At 56.4% G+C, this 15000-nt stretch overlaps 1 non-coding gene and 1 pseudogene across 1 annotated transcript; both read left to right on the top strand.

Annotated features, from left to right (window-relative positions):
* The first annotated feature begins 9508 nt into the window (after nt 1–9508).
* Nucleotides 9509–11418, top strand: LOC124608896. The gene has a single exon (XR_006979448.1). It is a non-coding gene; the product is annotated as a small subunit ribosomal RNA (ribosomal RNA).
* Nucleotides 11419–11812: 394 nt separating this feature from the next.
* LOC124607549 overlaps nt 11813–15000 on the top strand; it is a 7527-nt pseudogene continuing 4339 nt past the window's right edge.

Here is a 15000-nt window from a genome sequence, read left to right as displayed (position 1 = left end):
CTCCCACTCTCCCACAGTCACTTCCTTTAGTGCCGCCTCTGGCCTCCCTCCTTCCACCTCCCCTTCCCTTCCTCCACTTACCCACCCCCCTATCTCCTCCCCTGCTGTATACCCACACCTCTACACCCTTCCTCCAGCCTCCGCACCCTCAACAGCTCCCACTACTACCCCCGCCCTCACGTACGCCTCTGTTGCCGCCTCTGCTGCCGCCCCTCAGGTGGTTGGCTTCCCCTCTCTCACCGACCCCGTCGCTTCGTCTTCTGCATCTCCCGCACGCATCACGTTGCGCCGAGCCACCATCGCCACCACTGAACCAGCTGCTTCTCCCGGTGCCTCCACTACGCCACAGGGATCTGCCACCCGCCACCTCCCTCTCCTCCCCGTCCCTCTCCCCTCCTCCCAGCCTCCAGTCTCCAAAAAACCCCAAAAGCGCGTCCTTACCGACTCTGCTCCCGCCACTTCCCACAAAAAATCAACGCCACCTCCCCCTCCCCCTGTCGTCACCATGGACACCACCCCTCCTCCTGCCACCCCTACCTTGGCCCCCACCCTCCACACCTTTGTCCTGTCCACTCCCGATCCTAAGTTCCTCGACGCTCGTACCCTCACCAAGGAAATACGAAAGTACTTACCTGGTGCTCCCATCTCCCAACTCATTCCCCGCAGGGACTCAATCCTTATCAAGTCCCCTTCCCCATCATTTCACACAGACCTCCTGCGAAAACTCCCACGAGTTATGTTTGGCCCCCACGCCTCTCTGACACCCTTCCTTTCCGCTTCCACTCCTCGTCAGCCCCAGCCTCCCCGTCGCCCCCCCACCTACACCGCTGTGATCACCAAGCTCAGCCCGGTGATCACAGAGGATGAAGTGTTGGTAGAACTGAACTCCCACCCGGACTTGGAAATCCGCTCTGCTCGCCGTATCCACAATGCCTCTGGTCCCACCTACCTCATGCGGGTATTCTCAGAGTCCGCCCCGTCCATAGACCATCTCCTCACCCAGGGTGCCCTGATATACCACCGTCGCCACCCTGTTGAATCCTCCAAATCCCCTCCCCAATCCTACCGTTGCCAACGGTGCCTGATGTACAATGACCACCTGACTCCCAACTGCAAAAACCCCCCCACTTGTCCCCATTGCAAGGCCTCCCACTTTCTCAAGAACTGCCCCAACCTCGCTGCTCCTCCTTCCTGTAATACCTGCAATGGCCCCCATCCCACATACTCCCACAAGTGTAAAGCTAAACCCCCTCCAGCCACCCCTGAACTTACAGTCCCAGTTCGTCCCGTCGATCCTCCTGTCCATCCTAACAATTCCCTCCGTCCACCCCCCACGGCAGAGGACATCATCCGGTTCATTACCGTTGTCCTCCAAAACATTCACCCTTTTCAGCGCCCGCACACCTTCCAACAAATATCCCTTGCTGCTCGCTCTGTTTTCCACCTGAACACCTTCGCCACTTACTCCCACAACCAAGCCCACTTCACCTTCACCCGCCTCGACACCCTAGTTTAAGTCTCTTCCCTTCCCTCTCTTCCCCCCCTCCTTCCGTCATGGTGCGGCACGAGTCTCGCATCCTCTTCCAGAACATTCGCTCCTTCCGCTCCAACAAATACCTCCTCATGCACACCCTCTCCCACCACCAGGTCGACACCTTCCTCTTGAACGAAACCTTTCTCCAGCCCCACCATTCTATCCGCTCCTCCCCCTATATCCTCCACCGCACTGATGCTCCTGGTCCTCGTGCGCAGGGTGGAGTCGCGATTGGCCACCTTAAGCATATCCCCGTCCGGCCACAACCTCTCCTCAATGACCCCACTGAACACCTTATCCTTAGCGTCTTCTTCCCCTCCCTCACCATTACCTGTGCCACCATCTATGTCCGCTCCACTGCTCCTCTTCCTTATGACTTCATCTCACACATTGACCACACCTTCTCCACCTATGTGATTGCCGCCGACCTCAACGTCCATAGCCGCACTCCTGCTGCCCTTCGGCGGTGGCATCAGTTCCTCTCCACAATCCAGGGTGACCTTGTTCCCATTCTCCAGCACACCCGACCCGAAAGTAACACCACCCCCGATGTTGTCATTGCCTCCGCCAACCTCCTTGGGCGTATCACTGTCGCCGTCCTTGACCCCACAGGTAGCGATCACCTCCCTGTCCTTCTCACCATAACGTCTGCAAACCGCCCCCCTCCAGCTCCGCAACCTGCACCCCCTCCCAAGGTCGTCCATGACTATCGCCGTGCCAACTGGGATGCCTACCGGGACTCCATCTCCACCCAGGTCGAAAGCCACCCTCTTACCTATCGCCTTCCTGACGACATCATCCGCGCCTCGTCCTTCCTTCAGACGGTAATTACTGACGCCGTGGAGGCCCATATTCCTACTAAAACCATCCACCCACACCGTCCCACTCTCCCTCCGCGGGCTGTCCTCCTCCTCCGTGAATCCTGCCGCCTCTATCGCTCTTTCCTCCGCACTCGTGACAGGGATACACTCCAACGCCACCGGCAAATACAGCGACACGTACGGAACCTTATTACAGCAACGAAACGCCGGGACTGGCGCCAGACCTGCACACGACTCAATGCCACCCTCCCTATCAACTCCTCCAAGTACTGGTCTGCCTTCGTCTTACCGGTTCCCTTTCCGCTCCCCACTACCCCCTTCACCATAACGATCGCCCCCTTCCAGACAACCTCAGTAAGGCCAACCACTTTGCTTCCCACCTTTCCGAGGTCTTCTCCATCCCCGATGATCCCCACTTTGATTATTCTCTTTTCCTCACCGTCATGGAACGTGCTGATACCTCAGTCGCTCCACTTGCTCCTAGTCTCCAGTACTTGGGGCAGTTGCCCCCCTCCGACGTCAACACTCCCATCACAGCACAAGACATTAAACTTCTCCTCCAGTCCAAACGCAACACGGCCCCTGGTCACGACTGTGTCACCTACCGTCACCTTCGAGAAAGCCCCTATTCCTTCCTAACTGTCCTCGCCCATCTCTATAATGTCATCCTCTCTACTGGCTTCTACCCTGACCTGTGGAAGACCTCCCGCGTCCTCCTCTTCTTCAAACCCAACAAACCCCCTTCTGCCGCCTCTTCCTATCGTCCCATCTGCCTCACCTCCGTCTTCAGTAAGGTCCTTGAATCCATCCTCTCCCACCGTATCCATCGGCACCTTGCTCAACACCACCTCCTCCCCCTTACCCAGTGTGGCTTCCGACCCTCCTTCTCTGCTGACGACCAACTCCTCAACCTTGTTCACCTTCTGTCCCTCCAGCTCAACTCCCGTCGCTCCGCCATTTTTGTTTCCCTTGACCTCCAAAATGCCTATGACCGTGTATGGCATCCCGGTCTCCTCTTTAAACTCCAAACCTACGCCCTGCCTATCAATTTTGTCCGTCTGGTCGCTTCCTTCCTCTCGCACCGTCCTTCCTATGTCACCCTCCACAACACCAACTCCCGTCTCTTTTATCCCACGGCTGGCGTCCCCCAGGGTTCTGTCCTCTCCCCTCTCCTTTATCTCTTGTATACAGCTGATATGCCCAAGCCACCCCCACCAGTTCACCTTCTCCAATATGCTGATGACACCGCCTTCCTGGCTCTCTATCCTACCCTTCAACGGTCTCAACGTACCCTCCAAACCCACCTCAACCAGTTCACCACTTGGTGTAACCAGTGGCTCCTCCGTCTGAACCCCTCCAAAACCCAGGCAATCATCATAGGCCGTACCACTCGCTCCTTTCGCCTCCAAGATTTCTACCTCACCCTTTATGGTCGTCCTATCCAACTCACCCCCACCCTGAAATACCTTGGCCTCACCCTTGACCGACACCTCACCTGGACCCCTCATCTCCTGACCATCCAGCAGAAAGCCCATTCCCGCCTCCGCCTGCTGAAACTCCTGTCCGGCCGGACATGGGGATTGCATCCTTCTACCATCCTCCACACCTACAAATCCCTCATCCGTCCTATCCTCTGTTATGCCAGCGTCGCCTGGATCTCCGCCCCCACCCGCTTTTACAAGGCTCTCCAAATCCTTGAACGCCATGCGCTCCGCCTTGCCTTCCGTATCCGCCTTCCTTCCCCCACACGGCTCCTGTATGAACTGATCCCCTTCCCCCACCTCCTCTTGTTCCTCCAACATCTCCGCATCCTTTACATTGTTCGCAGGGTTGATCCCCCCCACCCTCTGGTTTCCTCCTTCCTCTCCACCCCTCGCCCGTTGCCGCGCCTCTATCGCTGTATCCCTCCCTCTCTCCACCTCCACACCCTCCATCTCCTTCATCAGGGCAATTTCCAACGCCTCCCCCTCCCGGATGACGAACTTCGCCGTGACGTATACCCTTCCTTCCAACTATAACCCGGCCTTGTTCCCCCCCCCCTCCCCAGGGTCCCCTTCTCCTCTTTCCTCCTTCTCCCAGAGCGGATTCTCCTCCATCCTCCCCTCCCCTGAGACCCTGCTCCCCATACTTGCCTCTCTCCTTCCCACATCCCTCCCTACCTGGCCCTCTTCCGAGCGCCCCCCATTCCCCTCCCCCCATCTCTTCCCCTCCCTCCCTTCTTCAGGTCTCCCTCATCTCCTTGAACCTGGCAGATCCTCTGTATTGATCATCATCAGTGTGCCACGTCAGTGTTGTGTTTCGTGCTATTTCTCGTGTGCGTCCAAAGGTGTGATTTTAATTGTGTACTGCCTTGAGGTTCGCCGTCAGTGTGCTATGCCATCCATCAACACCTTTATGCTCCAGTCATACTGTGCCTTGTGTTCTTTTAATCGTCGCAGAGTGTGGCTTTTTGTGTGTGCTACTTTTAAACAGTTTTTTATCTCCATTTTACAGTCACCCCGTTTTTTTGTATATTGCCTTCCATGATGTTCTCCCTTTTGTATATCTATGTTCGCCTTCTTCTCTCCTTTGCTGTTTTTAAATGTCTTCTATTGTTTTGTTCTATATCTTTCGGCTGAAGAGCAGCGCATATGCTGCTGCCAGCCCGCCCCGATGGGGAATTGAAATACAATAAAGGAAAAAAAAAAAAAAAAAAAAAAAGAGTTATATCCTACCTTTTGTACACGGCGGATATGCCGCCGCCGTCACCCCCCGTCCACCTTCTCCAGTTTGCCGATGACACCGCCTTCCTTGCCCTTGCCCCCACCCTGCAACGCTCTCAACGCCTTCTCCAATCCCATCTTGACTGGTTCACCGCTTGGTGCAACCAGTGGTTGCTCAAGGTCAATCCTTCCAAAACCCAGGCGATCATTGTTGGCAAAACCACTCCCTCCTTCCGCCTCCTTGATTTCTATCTCACCGTTTATGGCCGTCCCATCGCTCTCACCCCCACCCTTAAGTACCTTGGCGTCACCCTCGACCGTCGCCTCTCCTGGACTCCCCATCTCCAGACAATCCAAGCCAAGGCACGTGCCCGACTCCGTCTCCTCAAACTCCTTTCCGGCCGAACGTGGGGTCTGGACCCCTCCACCATCCTCCACACCTATAAGTCCCTTATCCGCCCTATCCTCTGTTACGCCCATCCAGCCTGGATCTCCGCCCCCCCTTCCTTTTATAAATCCCTCCAAATCCTTGAACGCCATGCTCTCCGCCTTGCCTATCGCATCCGTCTCCCTTCCCCCACGCGGATCCTGTATGACCTTATCCCCTTCCCCCACCTCCTCCTCTTCCTCGAAAGGATACGAATCCTATACACCTCCCGTAAACTCGATCCACCTCACCCGCTCGTCTCCCCGGTCCTCTCCCACCCCCGCCCGCTGCCGCGCCTGTACTCCCATGTCCCACCCGGTCTCCATCTCTCCACCCTCCTTACTCTCTCCCAAGGTGGCTTCCGCCAGCTCCCCCTCCCTGATGATGTCCTCCTCCCCTGCATCTACCCCTCCTATCAACTTTGATCCTCCCCCCCTCCTGTGTCCTTTCCTTCAGGCACCCTCCCTCCCCCCCCTTTTCCCTTCCCTTCTCTTTCCTTTCCCCCCTCCCTCCTACCCTCTCCTCTGGGCTTCACTCCCCCTTCCTCCCTCCCCCTCTCTCCTTTGCCCATGGCATCTCTGCTCTCCCCTCTCCCATTTCCCCTTCCTCCTCCTCCTCCTCCACCTCCTCTCTTGGCAGGTCCCCGGACTCGTACACGCTGAGTGGACATTCGCGCGCCGGAGATCATCGCCATCAGTGTCTCGTCAGTGCCGTCGTGTTTCGTGTTCAGTGTTCCCGTCATACTCCATCGTTCACCTGTGCCATCGCCATATTCAGTGTTAGTGCGTCGTGACAACAGTTTGTAGTGAATTTCGTCAAGTGTGAACGGCTCCGTGTTTGTCTTTATGTGTCTACTGTTTTATTACCCACCGTTATGTCACATTTGTGTATTCTTTCTGTTCTATCTTTCTCTCCTCTACGGCTGAAGAGCGGCGTACCATGCTGCTGACAGCCTGCCTGTTTGTACGGGTTTGAAAATAACAATAAAGAAAAGAAAAAAAAAAAAAAGAGTTATATCCAATATGTCACATTCCCGCTGTCCCTATACATGAGCTGCGAGCTGTACCACTTACGAGCTACAGACGCGATCGCGTTGCTCTCTGTACGAATGCCGATGCTGAGCGGTCAGCTAGGAGGCGCTACATCCATGTCGGTACCGTCGGGCGTTGCACTCGCAGGCGCAAAAACGTACGGCAAGTATATTACTCGGAAGAGTTAATGACAGTCCAAGCCCCCCTGCGTGGGGAGAGTCTTTCTAGGCCATGACCCACCGGAAGGGCGCAGCGTCCCCCACCCCAGACATGTGACGTCACACTATCGGTATTGACGACTAGACTGATTGCTTATAATCATTTGCCATACACCGGTGGAAGCTGCCGAGACGAGTAGCTACATAGCGGGCTCGCCGTGTCACTAATGTACAGAGATACTACAGTTTCGACTGGAACCGGATTAAACGTATACACGGCGCTGATTAGTAATAGATAGAGCCATCAGAATACAGATAATATATACAACTGTCCGTATACATGCTGAAAGACTCTGCTCACAATCACAACCACACGTCAGCCAGACACTCTTATCACGCACTACTCTCTGCCTGTAACAGGCACACAGACAATATGTAAGCACCAGCATGGAACAACACCCAGTGCATCCTCACCGCCACATTACACTATCCACACTATCATAACCAGACCGGGAGGTCCACTCATAAAACAGAATATCCCACCCTTCCGACAACCACCATTGCTCAGCTAAGCCACCAACACCCACACATGTCCTACACAAGGGTGCACCCAACATCACAATACTGCCTCCTGTCACAGCACACAAACAATGGCAGGAATGAAAGACACAGGTCTGCCACAAGCATGGAATCAGAGCGCCGCCTGTCATGAGCCAAAGGTGCATCCTGACGTGGCAAATCAGATGATGCCGCAGGCATCCACTTACTATAATCACAATCAACAAACCGGCCGCCCCCCCCCCAATACACCTTTCCTTACAACAATGTGTACCTTAACCTAACCCATATTGTACCTTAACCTAACCCATATTGTACCTTAACCTAACCTATATTGCGCCTTAACCTAACCTATATTGCGCCTTAACCTAACCCATACTGTGCCTTAACCTAACCCATACTGTGCCATAACCTAGCCTATATTGCGCCTTAACCTAACCTATATTGTGCCCTAACCTAACCTATATTGTGCCTCAACCTAACCTATATTGTGCCTTAACCTAACCCATACTGCGCCTTAACCTAACCCATACTGCGAATTAACCTAACCCATATTGCGCCTTAACCTAACCCATACTGCGCCGTAACGTAACGCACGTTGGGCCTTAACCTGCTCTAATTGTCATACGACGCGTTAAATTAGTGTAGTGTTGCCTAACTGTAACCCCCGCAATATAGTTTGCTACTCGCACTGCCCGGTCCCCAGTGTATCGCTTCATGTTAAACACCTTGCAGCTATACACTGTAATGTGGATGGCAGCAGGACGTACATCCTCAATGCCCTTCGCAGTTGTTCATTGGCATTCGCATGGCGAAGCACTTAGAGTACGCTGTGGTACGGCCTGTGTCAACTGTCCGCTGATGTTGTACGTCCAAATCACACACTGTACTGCACATTGGTCCTCATGTACTGAATGATACATCGTGGTACATGTGACCGTACAACGACTGCGCCAACAACGGCGAACCATGCAGTCCAAATGTTGTGCACTCAGCTACGTGTCGTCTCCCTATAAGAGCTGGATTGCAGTGTGGTATGCCCTGGATGGCGATCAGCATGAGCCGTCTGTTGATGTAGTGGCGCGTGTTGTCAGACGTAGTCGTCTCTTCTCACACACCGTGATAGCATGGTGCACTGTGTTCCACATCTGCGACATGCGACAGAGGCCGGTTGACAGTCGTTCGCGCAATGGACATCGCATACGTACGGGGGCCACCTTCCACGTGTTCGTGAAGCGTGCACATGTTGTTGGGTGTATGTGGGCAGACATAGTGTGTCGTGACACCTGACACAGGCATGCAACAATCGTTGAATTTGCAAATGGCGATGGACGTCTACGTTTGCTGGTGACGTTACGCAAATGAACAACTGGTAAACCGTTGTGTTGCGGTTGTTCTCGCTAGAGGTGAATCAGTGATGGCGACGATCGGTTGAGCTACCAACCGGTTGTTTCAGCGATATCCACCATGCCCACGAACGTGAATGGCATCTGGGTGTGAAGCGATACGCGGCGGTGGCTGGGTGGGACCGTCCCCGGCCGGTGAGGGGGGGCCTCCCGGCGTGCTGGCCGCGCGGTGCGTGGGCGCACGCGCTACAGCCGGCTGGTGGGGGCGGCCAGTGGCAGGCGCGCCGGCCGACGGAGGCGGCAGGCGGCGCAGCTGCGCGCCGGCGCACCCTGCACGCGGCGCCGTGCGGCCAAAGTAGGTCCCCGCAGGCCCGGTGCGAAGCGCGGTGGGCATCTGCAGTGTGCTGGTCCGATTGAGGACTGTGTGCGCTGAGGATGCGACGCCGTCTGCTGCTCGGTCGCCTCAGCGGTTCTCGCAGGTGGTTTGTATCGCAGCTGTGCGGACGTGTTGGCGCGTGCGCTGTGCTGGGAGATTTCGCTTCGGCACCCAAGTTTTGCTTTTGTCCTTCTGTGGCGCTGGCGTTGGAGCTGCCGGTCACCGTAGGTGGCGCGTGTTGTCTCCCGCCGGCAATACCACGACAGCACGCTCCCGGGCCTCTGTCGGCAGCGGCAAGCTCAGTTGGGAGCACGGGTGGTCGCACCTAAAGCGTCTACTCGCCAAACTCCAGGCGATTGCGCCTCTCTCGAACCCGACCAAGTACTTAGGACGGCGCTGCGCGCAGCCGGGACCTGAGAGGGTTTCGAGGTGTATTGTGCAGGGGAGCTCAGCCTCCTCCTGTTTGCAGAATAATTGAGCGGACGCTTGCGTGTTCGCGCGGGCCCCCGGGACACACTCCCGGGCGGCCGGCTGCTCAGCTCTAGTTGACGCAGCTCCCTGGTTGATCCTGCCAGTAGTCATATGCTTGTCTCAAAGATTAAGCCATGCATGTCTCAGTTTAAGCCGCATTAAGGTGAAACCGCGAATGGCTCATTAAATCAGTTATGGTTCCTTAGATCGTACCCACGTTACTTGGATAACTGTGGTAATTCTAGAGCTAATACATGCAAACAGAGTCCCGGCCAGAGATGGAAGGGACGCATTTATTAGATCAAAACCAATCGGTCGGCTCGTCCGGTCCGTTTGCCTTGGTGACTCTGAATAACTTTGGGCTGATCGCACAGTCCTCGTACTGGCGACGCATCTTTCAAATGTCTGCCTTATCAACTGTCGATGGTAGGTTCTGCGCCTACCATGGGTGTAACGGGTAACGGGGAATCAGGGTTCGATTCCGGAGAGGGAGCCTGAGAAACGGCTACCACATCCAAGGAAGGCAGCAGGCGCGCAAATTACCCACTCCCGGCACGGGGAGGTAGTGACGAAAAATAACGATACGGGACTCATCCGAGGCCCCGTAATCGGAATGAGTACACTTTAAATCCTTTAACGAGTATCTATTGGAGGGCAAGTCTGGTGCCAGCAGCCGCGGTAATTCCAGCTCCAATAGCGTATATTAATGTTGTTGCGGTTAAAAAGCTCGTAGTTGGATTTGTGTCCCACGCTGTTGATTCACCGCCCGTCGGTGTTTAACTGGCATGTATCGTGGGACGTCCTGCCGGTGGGGCGAGCCGAAGGCGTGCGACCCGCCTCGTGCGTGCTCGTGCGTCGCGAGGCGGACCCCGTTGCAATCCTACCAGGGTGCTCTTGAGTGAGTGTCTCGGTGGGCCGGCACGTTTACTTTGAACAAATTAGAGTGCTTAAAGCAGGCAAGCCCGCCTGAATACTGTGTGCATGGAATAATGGAATAGGACCTCGGTTCTATTTTGTTGGTTTTCGGAACCCAAGGTAATGATTAATAGGGACAGGCGGGGGCATTCGTATAGCGACGTTAGAGGTGAAATTCTTGGATCGTCGCAAGACGAACAGAAGCGAAAGCATTTGCCAAGTATGTTTTCATTAATCAAGAACGAAAGTTAGAGGTTCGAAGGCGATCAGATACCGCCCTAGTTCTAACCATAAACTATGCCAGCCAGCGATCCGCCGCAGTTCCTCCGATGACTCGGCGGGCAGCCTCCGGGAAACCAAAGCTTTTGGGTTCCGGGGGAAGTATGGTTGCAAAGCTGAAACTTAAAGGAATTGACGGAAGGGCACCACCAGGAGTGGAGCCTGCGGCTTAATTTGATTCAACATGGGAAACCTCACCAGGCCCGGACACCGGAAGGATTGACAGATTGATAGCTCTTTCTTGATTCGGTGGGTGGTGGTGCATCGCCGTTCTTAGTTGGTGGAGCGATTTGTCTGGTTAATTCCGATAACGAACGAGACTCTACCCTGCTAACTAGTGGCGTGACATCCTTCGTGCTGTCAGCGATTACTTTTCTTCTTAGAGGGACAGGCGGCTTCTAGCCGCACGAGATTGAGCAATAACAGGTCTGTGATGCCCTTAGATTTTCTGGGCCGCACGCGCGCTACACTGAAGGAATCAGCGTGTCTTCCTAGGCCGAAAGGTCGGGGTAACCCGCTGAACCTCCTTCGTGCTAGGGATTGGGGCTTGCAATTGTTCCCCATGAACGAGGAATTCCCAGTAAGCGCGAGTCATAAGCTCGCGTTGATTACGTCCCTGCCCTTTGTACACACCGCCCGTCGCTACTACCGATTGAATGATTTAGTGAGGTCTTCGGACTGGTACGCGGCATTGACTCTGTCGTTGCCGATGCTACCGGAAAGATGACCAAACTTGATCATTTAGAGGAAGTAAAAGTCGTAACAAGGTTTCCGTAGGTGAACCTGCGGAAGGATCATTACCAACTAGACTGCATGTCTTTCGATGTGCGTGTCGTGTCGCGCAACACGCTACCTGTACGGCTCGCAGTAGCCATGCGCCGCGTGCGGAACCACGCGTGCTTCTCAAAACTAACGGCAATGTTGTGTGGTACGAGCGCTGAAGCGCTGGAGCGGCTGGCCTGCGGTCCATGGATTCCGTTCCCGGGCCACGTCTGGCTGAGGGTCGGCTACGTATACTGAAGCGCGCGGCGTTTGCCCCGCTTCGCAGACCTGCGAGTATGGCGGCCGCCTGTGGGGCCGGCCGCGTCTCCTTAAACGTGCGATGCGCGCCCGTCGCCTGGCGGTTCGCATACCGGTACTTACTCGGTAGCGTGCACAGCCGGCTGGCGGTGTGGCGTGCGACACCTAGTACAACGGCCTCAGAGCAGGCGAGACTACCCGCTGAATTTAAGCATATTAATAAGCGGAGGAAACGAAACTAACAAGGATTCCCCCAGTAGCGGCGAGCGAACAGGGAAGAGTCCTGCACCGAACCCCGCAGGCTGCCGCCTGTCGTGGCATGTGGTGTTTGGGAGGGTCCACTACCCCGACGCCTCGCACCGATCCCAAGCCCAACTTGAATGAGGCCACGGCCCGTAGAGGGTGCCAGGCCCGTAGCGGCCGGTGCGAGCGTCGGCGGGACCTCTCCTTCGAGTTGGGTTGCTTGAGAGTGCAGCTCCAAGTGGGTGGTAAACTCCATCTGAGACTAAATATGACCACAAGACCGATAGCGAACAAGTACCGTGAGGGAAAGTTGAAAAGAACTTTGAAGAGAGAGTTCAAATGTACGTGAAACCGTTCTGGGGTAAACGTGAGAAGTCCGAAAGGTCGAATGGGTGAGATTCACGCCCATCCGGCCACTGGTCTCCGCCCTCGGCAGATGGGGCCGGCCGCCCGCGCGGAGCAATCCGCGGCGGGGTCGTGTCCGGTTGCCTTTCCACTCGCCGCGGGGTGGGGCCGTTCCGGTGTGCGGTGGGCCGCACTTCTCCCCTAGTAGGACGTCGCGACCCGCTGGGTGCCGGCCTACGGCCCGGGTGCGCAGCCTGTCCTTCCGCGGGTCTCGGTTCGCGTCTGTTGGGCAGAGCCCCGGTGTCCTGGCTGGCTGCCCGGCGGTATATCTGGAGGAGTCGATTCGCCCCTTTGGGCGCTCGGGCTCCCGGCAAGCGCGCGCGGTTCTTCCCGGATGACGGACCTACCTGGCCCAGCCCCGGACCCGCGCCGCTGTTGGCTCGGGATGCTCTCGGGTGGAATAAGCGCTGCCGTCAGCGGCGCTTCAGCTTTGGACAATTTCACGACCCGTCTTGAAACACGGACCAAGGAGTCTAACATGTGCGCGAGTCATTGGGCTATACGATACCTAAAGGCGTAATGAAAGTGAAGGTCTCGCCTTGCGCGGGGCTAGGGAGGATGGGGCTTCCCCGCCCTTCACGGGGCGGAGGCCTCCGCACTCCCGGGGCGTCTCGTCCTCATTGCGAGGTGAGGCGCACCTAGAGCGTACACGTTGGGACCCGAAAGATGGTGAACTATGCCTGGCCAGGACGAAGTCAGGGGAAACCCTGATGGAGGTCCGTAGCGATTCTGACGTGCAAATCGATCGTCGGAGCTGGGTATAGGGGCGAAAGACTAATCGAACCATCTAGTAGCTGGTTCCCTCCGAAGTTTCCCTCAGGATAGCTGGTGCTCGTACGAGTCTCATCTGGTAAAGCGAATGATTAGAGGCCTTGGGGCCAAAACGACCTCAACCTATTCTCAAACTTTAAATGGGTGAGATCTCCGGCTTGCTTGATATGCTGAAGCCGCGAGCAAACGACTCGGATCGGAGTGCCAAGTGGGCCACTTTTGGTAAGCAGAACTGGCGCTGTGGGATGAACGAAACGCCGAGTTAAGGCGCCCGAATCGACGCTCATGGGAAACCATGAAAGGCGTTGGTTGCTTAAGACAGAAGGACGGTGGCCATGGAAGTCGGAATCCGCTAAGGAGTGTGTAACAACTCACCTGCTGAAGCAACTAGCCCTGAAAATGGATGGCGCTGAAGCGTCGTGCCTATACTCGGCCGTCAGTCTGGCAGTCATGGCCGGTCCTTGCGGCCGGCCGCGAAGCCCTGACGAGTAGGAGGGTCGCGGCGGTGGGCGCAGAAGGGTCTGGGCGTGAGCCTGCCTGGAGCCGCCGTCGGTGCAGATCTTGGTGGTAGTAGCAAATACTCCAGCGAGGCCCTGGAGGGCTGACGCGGAGAAGGGTTTCGTGTGAACAGCCGTTGCACACGAGTCAGTCGATCCTAAGCCCTAGGAGAAATCCGATGTTGATGGGGGCCGTCATAGCAAGATGCACTTTGTGCTGGCCCCCGTTGGGCGAAAGGGAATCCGGTTCCTATTCCGGAACCCGGCAGCGGAACCGATACAAGTCGGGCCCCTCTTTTAGAGATGCTCGTCGGGGTAACCCAAAAGGACCCGGAGACGCCGTCGGGAGATAGGGGAAGAGTTTTCTTTTCTGCATGAGCGTTCGAGTTCCCTGGAATCCTCTAGCAGGGAGATAGGGTTTGGAACGCGAAGAGCACCGCAGTTGCGGCGGTGTCCCGATCTTCCCCTCAGACCTTGAAAATCCGGGAGAGGGCCACGTGGAGGTGTCGCGCCGGTTCGTACCCATATCCGCAGCAGGTCTCCAAGGTGAAGAGCCTCTAGTCGATAGAATAATGTAGGTAAGGGAAGTCGGCAAATTGGATCCGTAACTTCGGGTTAAGGATTGGCTCTGAGGATCGGGGCGTGTCGGGCTTGGTCGGGAAGTGGGTCAGCGCTAACGTGCCGGGCCTGGGCGAGGTGAGTGCCGTAGGCGTGCCGAAGTGCGAGCGTTTAGCGTGGGCGTGGTCTGCTCTCGCCGTTGGTTGGGCTCGTGCTGGCCGGCGGTGCAGGATGCGCGCGCCTGCGCGGCGTTCGCGCCCCGGTGCTTCAACCTGCGTGCAGGATCCGAGCTCGGTCCTGTGCCTTGGCCTCCCACGGATCTTCCTTGCTGCGAGGGCGCGTCCGCCTTAGCGTGCTCCTCCGGGGGCGCGCGGGTGCGCGGATTCTCTTCGGCCGCCATTCAACGATCAACTCAGAACTGGCACGGACTGGGGGAATCCGACTGTCTAATTAAGACAAAGCATTGCGATGGCCCTAGCGGGTGTTGACGCAATGTGATTTCTGCCCAGTGCTCTGAATGTCAACGTGAAGAAATTCAAGCAAGCACGGGTAAAAGGCGGGAGTAACTATGACTCTCCCCCCCTGCCCCTGTTTCAGCTGGCCCCAACACGAAGAAGAAATCAGGTAGCGGTACTCCCACAGGAGACGCCGCGCCAGTCGTTGGGTCAGCATCCGACGTCGCCAGTTCGGGTCGAGCCGTAGTGCCTGCCATCACATGTCCTGAGTGCCACCGGACCTTCACCACCAAGACAGGTGTTGGTGTACATCGTCGCCGTGCCCATCCTGCCGGAGCCAACGCAGAGGTGACCACCGAGAGAGTAAAGGCCAGGTGGTCTAGTGAAGAGCTCCTACGCCTGGCCCACTCTGAAGCAGCACTTACGCTCAAGG

Source organism: Schistocerca americana, chromosome 3 (assembly GCF_021461395.2).
Source record: "Schistocerca americana isolate TAMUIC-IGC-003095 chromosome 3, iqSchAmer2.1, whole genome shotgun sequence".
In the NCBI taxonomy this organism is placed as follows: domain Eukaryota; kingdom Metazoa; phylum Arthropoda; class Insecta; order Orthoptera; family Acrididae; genus Schistocerca; species Schistocerca americana.
The sequence above is the reverse complement of the archived record's forward strand: the minus strand, read 5'-3'. Positions and strand labels throughout refer to the sequence as shown.